A 15627-nucleotide genomic window follows, 5' to 3' on the forward strand; every position below is an offset into this window, starting at 1 on the left:
TTATCTTTGTCAAGTATTTCACTGCCATGTTCAGCTGGATGACCTTTGGAAGGAGCAGCAGAGGCTGATGTGCACCTTCATTAAAGCAGCGCCTCCTCCTTCCCCCGCCTGGGAGAACAATGAGCGCGGGAGGGAAGAGGTGAGCAATCCACAGAGTAATGAAGAGATTTTGTTTCAGAGGGTTATCAATTATTTATGAGCAAATCCCCAGATGAACACATCCGAAGCCGGGCAGTTTTTAATACATTTCACTTCCGTACACACGGCCCAACACAACGAGATGCGAGCTAAACTGGACTGGTCTGATCATTCAAGGCATCAAACAGTGAGTTCAGTCTGGACATTAGTACATCACCATTATGTTTTTCAAAGTACAGCGGTCTTCTAGATTTAAATATCTTTCACAAAAGTCCTCTAAGACTCATAGAAATCATTCTTTACAGTACTTCCCATTCATCAAGATCTCAGCAAAGAAAAATCTCATCCTGAAGAATTTCTGTAATTATACTGATGCAGTTGTCTAAATAGTCTAATACTCAAATTCTCATATTGCCCAGCTGTGAATGGGATTTTACTCAACAACAGGATTAAATGGATCTGAAGTTTTCTTATTAAGAAAAGGTAAAGGTCTTTTTCTCCAGAGCAGGGTTTAATATTTTTTAAAACAAAGACTTCCTTCTAAAACAAAATTGTTTTACAACTGTGCTTTTTAAAGAGAAGATCTGAAAACTCGTCCCATGATATGGGAAAGGCAAACATTACACATTCTTTACAAGCAAGGGCAGTGAAACCAAACAGTTGTATGTGCAAGACATGCTTTGCACAAAAAGTCATTAATGTTTACAAATGCTATCATTGGAAACAGTCATCCTGCAAGACTTGAAATGAAACCCAAGCCACTGGCACGCAGTGAATGCCCAGATCTGCAGAACTGTGCTTTGAGCTTCAGCTTCCCACAGATTCCAATCAACAGGATGCTGCCAAAGTCACCACCACCACTGCAGCCACAGTTCAGTGACTGTCTGTGGCAGTGTCCTGATGGCCCCAAGGCCACCTTTCCCTCCCAGCTCAGGTGCTCTGAGCCAGGATGCTCAGGATGGAGCCAGGGCAGTCCAGGATGTGTGCTGCAGAGCAGCCCCACAGCCAGGTTTGTGCCTGGCCAAGCAGTGGCCTGCCATGCCCAGGTGGCCCCAGAGGAAGGCAGCCAGCCATCCTGAGCTCAGGGAGCTCTTGGTGCTGCCTGGAATGAGCACAGCCAAGGGGGAGCAGACAGCAGGCCCTGCAGGGTCCCTGCCTCTTGGAGCCACATCTGCAAGCGCCTTCCAAAGGGAAATGAGGGGAGACTCATCAAAGAAGACATTTGAAACTCCACATGGAATGCACACTTCCTGCCTTCACTGCACAACACCCCAGCAGAAGAGCTGGGTCTCTCACGTTCCCACTGCCCTGTCCCCTTTGGGCCAGCATTCACCTCAGCATCTGCACAGCTCCAGGAGCAAGCTCCACTCCTGGCCTAGCCTGGCTAGACTAAACTGCTCCAATATTGAGAAAACAAAAAATAAAAAGTCACTTAGAAATCCATTTTAGATTTGTTTGCATTACTTTAAAGGGTTTGCTATATATTTGGATGAAAGAAGTCCATTAAGTACATCTATATTTACTTCATTACAGCGTGGCTCTTGAAGTTAGATGAAAAGATTTACCCTGGCCACGTTTGTTTATTCATCAACATCAGCTAGATATATTTTCAAAGGCTCATCCTTATCGCATTTACATGAAAGCACACAGATTTTTTTTTTCCCAACAGTTGTAAGGCATTCTGAGAGGTATGAAAGGGCAAAAGAAACTTTAGTGAGAATTACAAAATCAAGGAACAGTAGATGCACAATTTCTGCTTATTAATGGAGGTGGAAACCCACTCTTTCCCACCTGGAGTCATTCTTCTCACCCTGCAGATGTATCAACAGCAACAAGCTGCAGCTGGATGCTCAGTGCCCCTGACTCAAGCCCCCATAAAGGCACCTGACACAAACACCACAAGGGAAGCATTAACCCCTCCTGAAGCTCAGGATCTTAAGCAAACATAGCCTCCCAAGTTTCTGAAGTTTTTCTCTGCACTTTGACAAGAAAAATTAGGGTTTTTTCCCCCACAGGTGGCATCGAAGATGAGCTCTTCATTACTGCTAGCAAAGTATGAAGCAGAAGCACAGCCTATCAATGATTGAGGCCAACTGTACAAGTCCCAGCTATCTTAGACAGGAACCCAAACATAACTTGGTACTTGCATGCCTTTATTATCAAAATTTTATCCTCAAGTTATTTAAATATTTAAATGACATTTATGGGCCCTGTCTTTCCTCATGAGTTTACACTTTCCCACGGAAGACTTCCAGAGTGATTAACAATGCTGATCTTTATCCTTCACACTGACTATTCATTCATCCTTTCTAAAACGAATACTGCTTACATACGACCCAAGAGGGCTGTAACAAGGCAGTATTTATCTACCCTAATAATCTGCTGTGCCTGCTTTAATTAAAACTGGGTTCTATCACATCCATGAAGCACAGGCACACCTCCTGTCACTCGTCATCCACCTCACAGCTGTGCTTGGTGCACCTTCTCAGGAGAAGCTTTGGAGGTCCCACCACCTGCAGTCTGCCCACCCCTGCCCAGGTAACTGAGGGAACAGTGTTGCCAAAAAAACTGCTTCACCACAGAAGAGAAACAGAATGAAACTGCAGAGAGCTTTGCAGTCTGGGGCCTTGAAGGAGTCACTGAACACCTGCAGGCTGCCATTCACCCCAGTTCACAGGCAGGGTACCACTGCTGGCATGGCACATGGGGATTTTGGGAGGTGAGGGACCAGGGGAAGGAGTAACTGATGGAGAACCTCTGGCACAGCACAGCAATTCAGAGCACGATGGCTACCAGGATGGAGATGGCGGAACAGTAACCAAGGACATCTCAACTACCTGTAGTAAATTGGCAGCCAAATCAGGATTCAGTTTCCTCATCTGTGTTGCAGCTTTCACAGGTCCTCCATGAGCCCACATGATTGCATAGTGATTTCAAAATTTAGAGTTTACTTCTCACAGTATTGCACAAATGAGTGTACACTGCTTGCCTTTCCACGTTTCACTCCATGCAAGCAGTATCTTATCATATGAACATTTACAAATGGACCATTTCCCCATGGAAGAAACTTGAGCTTCTTGCCTCACCAGAACTTTTTTGGCATTATTATACACAGTATAAGGCAGCAGCAGTATTGATGGCATCCCTGGGATGCTGGGATGGGCAGCAAGCAGCCAGGGCAGCCTGCCTGCAAGCCACAGGCTGTGCAACCTGAGCCTCATGCAGCACCTCTCCCTGCTGGCTCCATGCAGGGCCAGGGCCAGCAGTCACCATACATTTGGCAAACCCTAAATCATGGGAGGGGGCCACTCTCCATCTCAGCTTAGCAGCCTGGGGATAAGGGTGAGTGGCAGCTCTCTGCTCCCCTTGACCCTGCCTGGGCTCCCTCCCAGCCCCAGCACAGCCACCACACTCCAGGACACCTTCCCTCCCCACTGCTGCTCCAGGGGGCTACCCTCCCATCCTCTGCCTGAATCCTGCCCCATTCTCAACACCTGGAAGCAGAGGCATTGCTGTAGAGGCCTGGGTAATGTTATTTGAATGATTTATTGTTTTAATTGTCACATGGTTTTGAGTCCTCTTGGTCTATTAATCTTATTTTTGCATTTTATTTTACAGTTTTAAACTATATGGGTTTGGAACTACTTTGAAAAAGCTCCTCAGTTCTCCATCCCCATCCTTACTGGAGGTAAAATTACTGTCCTGTTCCAGCCATTGAACTCTGCAGCACTTCACCACGGGCATCAATGAGCTGATCAACTCATTTAACTCCTCTGTGTGTTAATGAAGTTCCCAGTGCCCCAAGAAAGAGGGTTCCTTAAACTAAATGCCACTGCACATCCAACAGGAAAAACTTGATGGCTTTTCTTGTGGACTCTTCAGTGGTCCCTAAAATATAAATTAACTCTCAGATCATCCTTATTTAGGACTTGGAATCCAGTTGCCACTTTCTGATCAATAGAACTGTAATAGTAGAATAAATTCAGAACTTTAGTTATCTAGTAGTAGTCATTTGTACACAATACATGATCTAAAGCCACATTCACTTTCAAATGCCTGGCAATGAGACATATGAAGATCACTGTATCTTAAAACACAGTGGATTACCTGTTTCTTTTCCTCATTAAATGACATCTCATAAAAGGAAAGACGAGTGGGTTTGATGACTGTCATATCCCACAACTTTTACTCATATGAGCAATGCATTGCCTCCAGATCAGGTTCTCATTTGGAAGTTGCAGATCCCAATTGCTGACCTGAATATTGATTTTATGTTAATAAAAATCTGTGTTGAAATGCTGGTTAAATATAAAATTGCTCTAGTACTTCAGGCCTGCATGGTGTTACACATGCTGTACTATTTCCTTTTTCAATGAGTGCAAAAGACACTCACCCCTTACAGGCAGATGCCCCACAGACTGCAGAATTTGGCCTTTGTTAAATAATAAGACCTGAATAAATCACTTTTCCAATTAGGGAAGGCACTTTTGCAATAATGAAGCTGTGCACCTGAAAAATTTTTAAAGATGTAAAATAAAACCCCCTGGAATTTGAAATGTCTTGTTCTGTATTGCCTAAGAGAAACAAATACAATAACAAAGTACTTCCATTTACCTACTGGGTATCTTTAGCAGTGTTTGCTTCTACAAATTCTCTTAACAGATGCTGCTCCAATCATCATTTATCTGCAACACAGACAGACTTTGAGAGGACTAAAGAGGATTTGCCTCTGGTTTCACACAGCGCGCTTGTTTTTTTGAAGTTTAATTTCATAAAATAAGAACTCTGGATAAAAGTTAATCAAGCACAGCTGCTAGGCTTCCTAGGCTGCTAGGAAGGGGGGAAATATTTTCTGCCAAGATTTTTTCTTTGCTCTTTCTCTGTCTCACTCCTTTTCTGCATTTATTGCTTAATGGCTTAGTATTATTTCAAAGGCCGTTCCTTTCACAAATGTAATCAATTCGTGTATTCAGCACCACACACGATATGTTACTCTCCTTAAAACCAAATCTCTGAAGGATAGATGAGAAAGAAAGGTTAAAGAGCTCTATCTTCAAAGTGCTATAGTTCAGACACCTATAAATCACTGTGTTTGTTTATTTAGCTAATTGCCCCATTAGCGTCCGTCGCATCTCAAGCTGCACAACTTTCTGCTGTGACCGTGGGTCAGTTTCTCCCCTCCCTCTCCGGAGCACCGAGAGCCGCAAGCCCCGCGCAGCACGCCCGGCACTGGGCGTTAGGGACAGTCTGCGCTCGCAGCTCTGCTGGACGAGCAGACCCCGCTCGCCCCAGCGACCCCGTCCTCCACAAGACTTTCCAAGCCAAGAGCAGATGCCTCAGTGACACAAACTGGAGCCTGTCACTGCCTAATAGGATTTCAATGGAAACAGGGTTACGGGGCTGGCTGGCAGCAGCGGGGAGGCGCGGTAACCCCGCGCCGCGGAGATCCGCACAGCTGACCCGGCCGGGGCCGTGCCCCGCACCTGTGTCCGCCCGCACCGCCCGCAGCTCCGCCCGTGCGCAGCGCAGCGCCCGCAGCGCGGAGCGCGGCACGCAGGGGCAGCCCCGCAGCGGCCCCGCAGCGACTGCGCCAGCACCCCCAAAACACGAACACGGACACGGCAACTTCGCGCACCGCCCCCAACTCACCGGGAGGAGCCGGCCCCGCGAGCGGAGCGTCCCTGGGTGCCGCCGCCTCCCGCGGAGCGCAGCCCGCAGCGGCGCGGCCAGGGAGCCGAGGGGGGAGAGGCAGCAAGTTGCGGCGCGTCTCTCGTCTCTTCTTCTCTCCTCTCCTTTTCTCTCCTTACCCGCCTCCTCCTCCTCCTCCTCCTCCTCCCCCCCTCTCTCCCTCCCCCTCCTCCGCCCGGCGGGAGGGTCGGGGGAGGTGGCGGAGGGGCCGGAGCGCGGCCGCGGAGCGCGGCGCGGGCACTGCGCATGTCCCCGCGCCCGGCGGCGGAGCCAGAGAGGCGGCGGTGGCGCTGCGGGCCGGCAGCGAGCGCGGCACGGCACGGCACAGCCCTGCGGAGGCTGCGGGGCACGGCACGGCACGGCCCTGCGGAGGCTGCGGGGCACGGCCCTGGCACGGCACGGCCCTGCGGAGGCTGCGGGGCACGGCTGCCGCCGCAGCGCCTCGCTCCGCTGCCCACCTTGCGGCACTGCCGCGGCCCCGGGGGCCTTGGCCGCCCCCGAGCAGCGGGGAGCAGCTGCGGCCGGGCCGGCGCTGCGGCGGAGGATGCTGCGGCCGCCGCCCCGATCGCTACACGGGGGCCTGCGCGGCTGGAGGATGCTCCGGTGGCCGGCCTGAAAAGGAGAAAAAAGGAGGAATTGAAGCATCCTGGTCTTGGTTTGTTTTTTTTTTTTTTTTCCTCGTTAAGTGAGCGTGACTAAAGAAGACAGTTATTTTGGCAAAATGAACCTCGGCATAGTTACTGGTGGCCTTTTAGTGTTGTACCAAGGTCTTTAAGCAAAAGAAATAATCGCATTTTTACATGATATAGGGAAGCGCAAGGACTGCAAGTGAAGAGCGCTGTAACAGCAAAGGCAGGAAAGGCTGCAAAAGCAAAATACTGAACTGAGATCTCTGGGGATTTTTTTAGGGAAATTGCACAATTACTACGAGTTTCCACCCATATGTAAGGAGTGACTTAACACCCAGTGAGCTTTTTCTTCCTGAGAATAAGTTTAAGCCCCATATGCCATTCTGCAGTAGCAGTGCCGTCAGATGCGTTCAAGGTTTGAGTCTAGATCTGCTCTTGGTGTTTTCCAAGCAAGGATTTGCCTTTCCAGGAAAGTCCTGGTTTGTTGCTTAGTTGGTTGCTTGGGGTTTTTTTTGAAATCCAAATACAGCAGTACCACCAGCATTTTCATTTTCACCTAATCTTTGGCAAGATTACAGCTCAATGTATTATCTCCATGTGTGTCCATCCAATGAATCCTCAGAGCTGATCCTTTCCTCATCCCACCTTTCATGACTGCCAGCTGTTGGGTTCCTCTGTTGATTTGTTAACCTTTTAAAAATTTTTTTTAACCTTCTTTGAGCTCTTTATCCAACAACTTCTGTCTGCACTGGGTGACATAGTCCGTGATTAGCAGAGTCCAGCCCATCCCAGTTTGTCCACGTGGCCCCTGCCACAAAATGCATATTATTCTAGCATGTAACCTGCCAGTTCCTGTAATATCCAGCTGATGGTTGCCATTTTACCAGTCTGGTGTTGCCTTTCTTCTCTGTTCCTGACATGCCACTATATGGGCGCTGTAGCTGACCTAATGATGTTTTTCTCAGACTTTGTTTCTCTGGTTTCTTTTAGCTGCAGTTCTGGCAGAAAGTTCCCATCAAATCATTCAGTTAGAATCAAGAAAGCTTTGTGAAACCCCTAACATCTGTATCCACATCCCACATGGTGAGTCTGCAATGAACCCAACTACCCCAGAGACTAACTCTTTCACCTCCAGCTGATTTCTGTAGTCAGTGAAGATTTGCACATGTGGAGTTTTGAATCAGCACTTTTGTTCCACCTCTGCATTCCTTCATTCTTGACCAGTGATTCTCCTGCTCTACTCAAGCCTTGTTGATGTCCTATAAAGAGTGGTAGGCTGTCATTGCCATTTGGTGCCTCTGTAGTGTTTTCAGTTTAAAGTATGAGTTGTGAAACTGTGATTTGTAGGAAATTTTGGAGGCTAAGAGTAGGCTGTAGGTCCAAAAAGACTGGAAACAAATGTTCTAGCAGCTACTCCCCTTCATCTGTATCTTTTGGCACAGTTTGATGTCATCAGCAAAATACAGTTTTCACTGAGTCTTGTACAAGGGATGCACAAAGCATGCCACTACACTGAAACCCAGAGGAGCTCTCCATCTCTTTAACCCTACTGTAGACATTCCTGGCTCCTCCAGATAGTTAATTTATTTGGATTTAATTAGTTGGAAAAAAAACTTTCAACAATCATAAGCTTAATCAAGTCCATATACTTGCTTTTGAGCAAGAGTCATTACATACGGTATAAAAGGGGATTACCAAAGCAATCTGGACTCTCACCTTAACCTGTGCTCCTGCTAAAATGGAAACAAAGCCAAAGGCAGTTCCAAAGGAGAGGGTGGCTTTTGCTGGCCTCTCCCTTTCTTTTCTCCCACCTCTCATCTGCCCTTTACCCTCCAGCTCCAAATACCTTTTGGTTTAATTTATCTGCCTCTGCATTTAGAAGAAGACAATATTGGAAGTTTCTCTTTTAAATCTGGAGAAGTGGAGTTTGCTTATTACTTAACCTTTATCTGCAGCCCTAGTCAGCAGAGAGGCTGGCCAGGAAGGTCAGGGAGGTCAGAAAGGAGAGATGCAGAGAATGAGGGGCAGGAGCTTGTGATCTCTTGACAAAAGGGAAGGATCAGGCATGGAATCAAAACAGAGGAGTAGGAGGGGGGTCTAAAGGTGATGGGTAGCTGGTGGAGATAGAGGGATAGGAGTTGCATAGGCAACAGGCAAAGATGAAGTCCTTCAAAAAGGCTGGCAAAAATCAAGCAATCTCAGACATGACTAATTCTGCACTCCACAAGAGTGAAACTCTTCCTTCCTGTCATTTCTGTGACAGGCACTCCCCAAGGCCCCCACTGCTGCTAGAGCTCCATTATCTGAGGCATTGTGCCTCACACCAGTGACACTCTCTGCCACAAGGAGCTTACAGTTTAACATGACCCAAAATGCAACAAAGGAGTGTAACAAAATATTGTACAAGACCAGGAGAGGAAGGACAACTGGAGCCTTGGAAGGCTACATTGCGTTTTATGTTTTGTAATGCCACAGTTATATCAGAAGTAAATAACATACAAGTAATGTACACACACAGCAGCAACCCACCCTCCATCTCGGGCATCTCCACTGTCTTTTTTCTCCCAGTCAAGAATGAGGAAATCCCAAGCACCCCATTTAACCTCTTGTCCAAGGGCCTGTTGTTGGTGGTAGTTAGGGCAGAAGGCTAGCACAGGCACAGCTGAAGCACAGCACGTGCTGCTAGGGGTCACAGCCTTTGACTTGCAGCATTCTGTGAGAGCAGCAGCAAGGAGCAGCTGGACATGTACAGGCTCTGCTCCGACTCAGCCTGGAACAGCCCATCTCTGTCCCTTGCTCTGCCCTGCATTGCACTCTCACAGCTCTTTGCAAGTGAGCTGGCTACAGAAGTTACTTTTCAGCTGGACCAGTTCCCGGGGAAGGCACCCAAATTTCTGCCAGCCTGCGTGGGAAGAGTGTCAGGGACAGGCAGGGGGGCAGCAGGGCTTGGAGAAGCTGCTGGAGATGTTCTGCTCCATAGGCACAGGACTGGCCTCAGCTTTGCTTGTGTGAAGCAGGTTTTTTTACTAAACTGCATTTTCAGATGCCTGAAATGGATTTTGGTACTCAAGCTGGACACTTTAGGTTTCATTTTCCTCGGATGGCCATCCCTAAGCCAGCAGTTCACCTCCACCAGAGTGAGGAGGCCCTGTTCCCAGACATGCAATGCCATCATCTCTCTTCTGTCAGCCCTGCTGCCTGTGAGTGAATGAAGCCCTTCAGTCACCAGTGTTGGTCACTAACCAAGCAGAAACATGACCCTGAAAGAAACAGCTGGTTTCTGGTTTTCTGCTGTGTCATTGAGTTGTATCAGCTCACAGGCAAATCAAATAAACTCCAGAGCCACCACAGATGAGGGGGCAGGCTCTTTGGCTGGGAAGAAGTTTGAATTAGAGGAGAAGGAAAAGAAGGAACAAGACTTCCCCCTTATGGCAAGACCAAGCCACTGGATATGCTTAGGTGCTCGCAGGTGCAGCTTGAGAGGTCAATTTACACGTGTTAAACCAGGAAAACACAAACTCTGCAGGAGCAGGAGCTGGAAGCACTGCAGTTTGCTGCAATCCCTAAATTCATTCCTATTTTACATAAACATGATCCTAGTTCCACATCTCTTATTCATGTAGAAATAGTCATTAAAGAAATTTTAGTAAATAAAATAGGAGAAAAATCAGTTCTCAGCCTGCAGGCTTCTGCACTTTGAGGAAACAAGTACCTTTTGAAGATATATTGAGGTATGTCCCCCAATTATCATTTGTACATAGTATAGGCAAAACTCATTATAAAGAGAATGCATCTTTAAACCACACAAGTGTAAATTTCCCATGAGTTCCTAATGCAGAGCAGTACCATGGGTTTAAATGAGCATTTTCAATGTCCCTCACCCGTGCCAGTTCCTGGGATGAAGTGTGTCCTACCTGCCTTAAGACAGGGAAGATGTTCATCCTTGCTAAGCTCCCTCTTACCACACACTGGGAAAAAAGTTCAAATAGACTGATGTGTTTCCTTCCTCATGCCAGGCCTGCATCACTTCTAACTGCTCATCCCTCCAGCATGGGCTTTGTCCTCACTTAACAGAGTGTATTATGGCATGGCCTGGAGCTACCCACAAAGATAGCAATTACTCCTCTCTATATTGTTGGCCTGGTTTTCAAGAGGCCTGGGCAGTCCTACTTCTTCAGGGAGCAGAAGGGCCTGAGGATAGCATCCCCTCTGGAAATCAAGCCATTAGGGACAAGAAGAGGATGTGAAGGAAAGCATGGGGGCTTGTGGGAAAGCATTGCTTCCATTCAAGGACCACATCAGGGAGAAGCTGCCACAGTCAAGGGGAGGGAGTAAATAATCTGATAGAACTTTCTTACAGGCCAAAAAATTCCGTGAAAGCCTGGATGGCTGCGCACCACATCTCTGAAAGCAATGACAAATCACATTATGTTTGAGGTGTGTAAAATAGTTCTGTCAAAGCAGTGGCTCCTGGCGTGGCTGATTTGGCTGAGTGAGACAGGCATTGTTAGTGCTGTTGCCTGGTTAATGCTGAGGCCTTGGGGGCAAGGAAACTGTTTTGTGCCTGAAGTGTTGGGCCAAGGCTTCCTCCAAAGGAGAGAAAGGTATCAAATGGATGTGGTATTTTCAGGGAAGAAAGATGAATCTGACTCTGTGTTCTTAGAAGGCGAATTTATTATTTTATGTTACTATATTATATTAAAGAATGCTATACTAAACTATACTAAAGAGTAGAGAAAGGATACTTACAGAAGGCTACAAGATAATAATGAAAAACTCGTGACTCCTTCCAGAGTCCTGACACAGCCGGACCAGGATTGGTCATTAAGTCAAAACAATTCACATGAAACCAATCAAACAATGACCAGTTGGTAAACAATGTCCAAACCACATTCCAAAGCAGCAAAATATATGAAAAGGAAATCAGATAATTATTGTTTTCATTTTTCTCTGAGGCTTCTCCGCTTCCCAGGAGAAGAAATTCTGGCGAAGGGATTTTTCAGAAAATATGACGGTGACAAATAGACAAAGCCATTGCTGGTGATGCCACCCCTGGGGGTAGCTCAATTCCATGCTTTCCACCAAGGAGGAAGGAGAGTAGTTGTTTTATCTGCTCAGCAGCACCTGGACCCACGTTCAGTCTCAGCAAATAATGCTCCTCCCAGCCTGGGACCCAGCTGTGGCTTCCGTCACCTTGCCAGCCTTGGAGTGCCTTGGCTTGGCTGTGGTTACTGCTCAGCAGCACAGCTGCAGGGCAGCAGAGCAAGGGCTGCTGTACATCTGCCCAGCACTTTCCACACACAGCTCTCCACCCAGGAATCCTATTGTCATGAGACATTAGATGTTTTAGGCTCATTAATTCTGGTGACACAATCCAGAAATGTATTTTTAGAGGAAGTGAGCAGGTGTCCATGGCAGCATTTTAGCTGACACTGCTGCAGAATTGCTATTCAGGAGTATTTAGTTGTTCTTTGTATCTTGATTTGTTGCTGAAAAATATGGCTGTTCTTAATATTTTACCTCTTCTTAGCTTCAGGAATGGCCTGGATGAGACAAAGGGAAACATTTGCACCCTTGAATGGACTTTGATCTATCAGACTTCTACTAGGAAACTGGAGAAGTGGTACTAATGATTCATCTGTAGTATTGATTGTAGATAATGGCTGGGAAAGAGAACGAAAATAAGAAATTAAAACTAATTACTGTATCAGATTGAAAAAATATTTTGGTTCAGAAAATTACATCAAAATCATGCTTTTTTTCTCCACAAGTATTAGAAATATACACAAAAATTATTCAGTCAGAAAATTGGTTGCTCATGTTAAAAATAATTGCAATCTATATCCACAGTTACAAATTATTTCATTTTTTTCATAACTACCTTAAATAAAATCTTTAAGGCTGCTGTAATATAATCCTCCATCAATATTTTTAAACTGCTAGGCAGAAATATATAGGCTCATAGAGCTCATTTTCTAGAAGAAGCAATACAGTGAGTTTGACCCAAAACCCATCTGAATGTAATTACTAGGATGGCAAACTGGCTTCTAATGACAGTCACAAGCATCATGCTTGAATCTACAAATTATTTCGTTTGTCTGAGCTCCCACTCTTTGTATATGTAGCTATAAATTTTTCTTTGCTGCAGCAAAGTTCAGGACATTCTGCTGGCCTTGGGAAATGAAGGACTGATTTCCTATTGCTAAATATGAACAGAGATGCTGCTGTACAGAGGCTGAAGTGATCTTTAAAAACATACAAAAAACCCTGTCAAGGGCTTCATTACTACAGAGGAGCCTATTACAAATATGTGGTCTGACCACAGAGCAGGTATTTGGAAGCAAATCAAAACTGAGTAAAAAAAAAGATTTTTCAAACTCACTAATACTCATTTCAATTAATAGCCCACCTGCTAAGTGTAACAAACCTGAACATATTGTGATCATTAATGCTCTAATGCAGTCTTTTGTCAAAAAAAACCCCAAAACCAAACTTGAGACATTGTTGAAAGTCAAATCAATGCCAGCGTCACTCTCTCACATACTGAGGTAAAAGGTTGATTCTTGCAAAGGCTAGAACAAATTCCTTGTCTTTAGGCTAAGAATGATTAATTATTACTCACAAACACACCAGAAAAATATGGAGAGCAGGAAGGAGTGCCGAGGTCCAGAGCAAGAGCTGTTGTGGTGCATGAAGAGATTTACATTTCTCAAGCTGAATACTGCCCTGCTCTTAGACCAGAAATTAATAGAAATCCAACCCCTTCCCACCCCAAATAGGAAGGGGCAGGATCTGTCTAAGTGGTTCAAGGTCTGGGCAAGTAAGGGCTCAGGCCCTGGGGGGAAGAGTGGGTTAGTGAAAGAAGTTCAGGCAAATGCTCCCTTTGAATGACAAATGCTTCACCACCGTGACTTCTTTTCACAGCTGACTGCCTTTAGGAAGAGGTTTGAAGGATTGCAGCCCGAAGCAGTTGACCTCTCCCACCTCTCTTTCCAGGAAGCTGGAGGTCAAATTAGAGGTGCTGAGTTCCATGGCACACTAAGCACCAGGGCTGGGGTGGATCTCAGGCTGTGTGGCCTGACAGGGAGCACCCCCGAAGGGCTGCAGGTGGGGACAGTGGCCACAGGGCCAGCAGCTCATGGAAAGCAGCTGCAGCCCCAACTGTGATACCGTGGAGTCCAGCTCCATGCTGTCTTTCTACCTTTGAAGTCTGCAATAGTTTTTGGTTTTGTTTTTTTCTTTCAGACTTCTCAAATGGCATTGAATTGTCAAGCAATCAGAAGTAAAGCCTGGAAGACCTTAAATATTTACAAATTTTTTGAACGTCAAAAGTGATTTTTACAGATGTGTATATCTTCTGTCTCTGTTGATGTCCTACAAATAAGAAAAATAGATTTTTTAATACAGGAATCATAATTAATTAAAACTGCAGAAATTAATTTTGGACTAAATGCATACCTCAGGTGCTCCAAGACAAGGATGTATTTAAAATGACAAGCAAACAAAATCCATTACATAGACAGAATAAAATTGAAACAAGTCATTATTTGAAATACAAATATGCAATATATATATATGTTATTTTAAAATAAGTTAGATGAATTCTTTTTCTACTTTCTTTTCCCACCTTTCTAAATCTTGTGGAAGGACATATGCCTCAGGCAAACTCTGGAACCATTTCCTTTTTGATAAAAGGTTCTTTCTGTTTCAAAGGCTATCTGGTCAGTAATATGGCTAAAGCTATACAGGAGGAGGAGTAAAGCTTTTGATTTAGTACAGTGTTAATGTTAGTAAAGATGTTTAATCCTCAATTTTCTGAAGTGTCTTTACTGTCAGATATTACCCTATACTAGTATGCAACATTCACTCTCAAAAATGTCTGCTGCCCTCTTTTTGGTGGTTTTTTTTTCTTCTTTTTGTAACAAGGTAAATAAAAAACAGTAAGACAAGTTATTTTCTTGGTTAATATTATCTCACTTCCAGGGGACCTGTTAGAGGAGGATCAGTTGTCCTGTGTTGGCTGGAACAATCCTGGTGTGCAACCCCTTTTTTTTGACATCTTCAGACACTGTTTTCTTACAGGCTGCATAGCTTGCTCCTTCCTTTGCCACCTTACTGCTCCATGGGGTACCCTCTGGGATACTTTTTGGGGGCTGTTGTCTGGGTGTTTCAATGACAGTAAAGTCTGATTTCCCTTTCTCTAACTACAAGATAGAGTAACAGAAGAAAAACGTAGAGAAACTCCTACAACCCTGTAATCCAGTTGCCATATACAGTGGTTGTTCCCCTCTTGTCTTTTCTGCTTAACACCTCTCCTACTAGCAGATGAATTTCCATGCAGCAATAGTGTGGACAGGGCCTGGAAACAATGGAAGAGGGGCAGAGGGAGAGAAAACCTTCCTTCTCCCCCATAGTCAGTGGTCTTATCCACAGCAATGGGGACACAGCAACAGAGGCTTTCCCTCTAGTTGCAGCAAGCCTCAGCAGTGCTGAAACACTCTGCTCCCTTATTCAGTGCTGTGCTGGTGCCACCACTTTTTGACTTGTCACAGCATTTATATCAATGAGCCCAAATAATAATTTTTAAAAATGGGATTATTTTACTGTCCCCAATTCCTCAAACTGGTGACCACATCTTAAGAGCTGATGAAGAAACATTCATGAAGAAACAAATTCTTTATGTATCTGTCAAACTGCAGTGTAACAGCTGAATTGCTGAATTGTGTCTTGTCTTCTTCACTAGATCCTTTTCCTCCCTTCCCCACTGGCTGCACTGTATAACCATACCACAGAGATGTTAATGTAATTACTGGCCAAGACAAATCAATGTGGGCTTTGAGCAGCCTGGGTGTTTTGTTCACATCCCCTTTTCTGGGGCAGCCCTTGTACAGCCAGTGCAGGGAAGCAGAAACCTGCTCTCTAATCACCGAGTCCTCAAAGGACTAAAGCAATGCAGGAGATCATTTTACCATTCCAGTGGTAGTGATAGAGCAGTTACAATGTCTGCCCAAGATTCTGCTGTAAAATAACATCCTTCAGGACTTCCCAATGCAGCTACAGAAAATTTGTTCCACTTTTCACTTGAGGCTGATTTTATGAAATCCGAAGCAAATCCTTAAAGAGTTTAAGATGATAATCTGGTTGGGTTTAATTTATGAGAAGTCTTTCTTGT

General features: G+C 45.4%; 1 protein-coding gene across 7 annotated transcripts in view; it reads right to left on the bottom strand.

The window, feature by feature from the left end:
* Positions 1 to 5928, bottom strand: part of PAG1 (phosphoprotein membrane anchor with glycosphingolipid microdomains 1) — a 112870-nt gene extending 106942 nt beyond the window's left edge. For all 7 annotated transcript variants that reach the window (XM_030968268.1, XM_030968287.1, XM_030968258.1 and 4 more), the window contains exon 1: positions 5788 to 5928. The gene's annotated coding sequence lies outside the window, so the exon portion shown is untranslated. The remainder of the gene's footprint in view (positions 1 to 5787) is intronic.
* Positions 5929 to 15627: the final 9699 nt, after the last annotated feature.

The sequence above is a fragment of the Camarhynchus parvulus genome, chromosome 2 (genome assembly GCF_901933205.1).
Source record: "Camarhynchus parvulus chromosome 2, STF_HiC, whole genome shotgun sequence".
Lineage (NCBI taxonomy): Eukaryota > Metazoa > Chordata > Aves > Passeriformes > Thraupidae > Camarhynchus > Camarhynchus parvulus.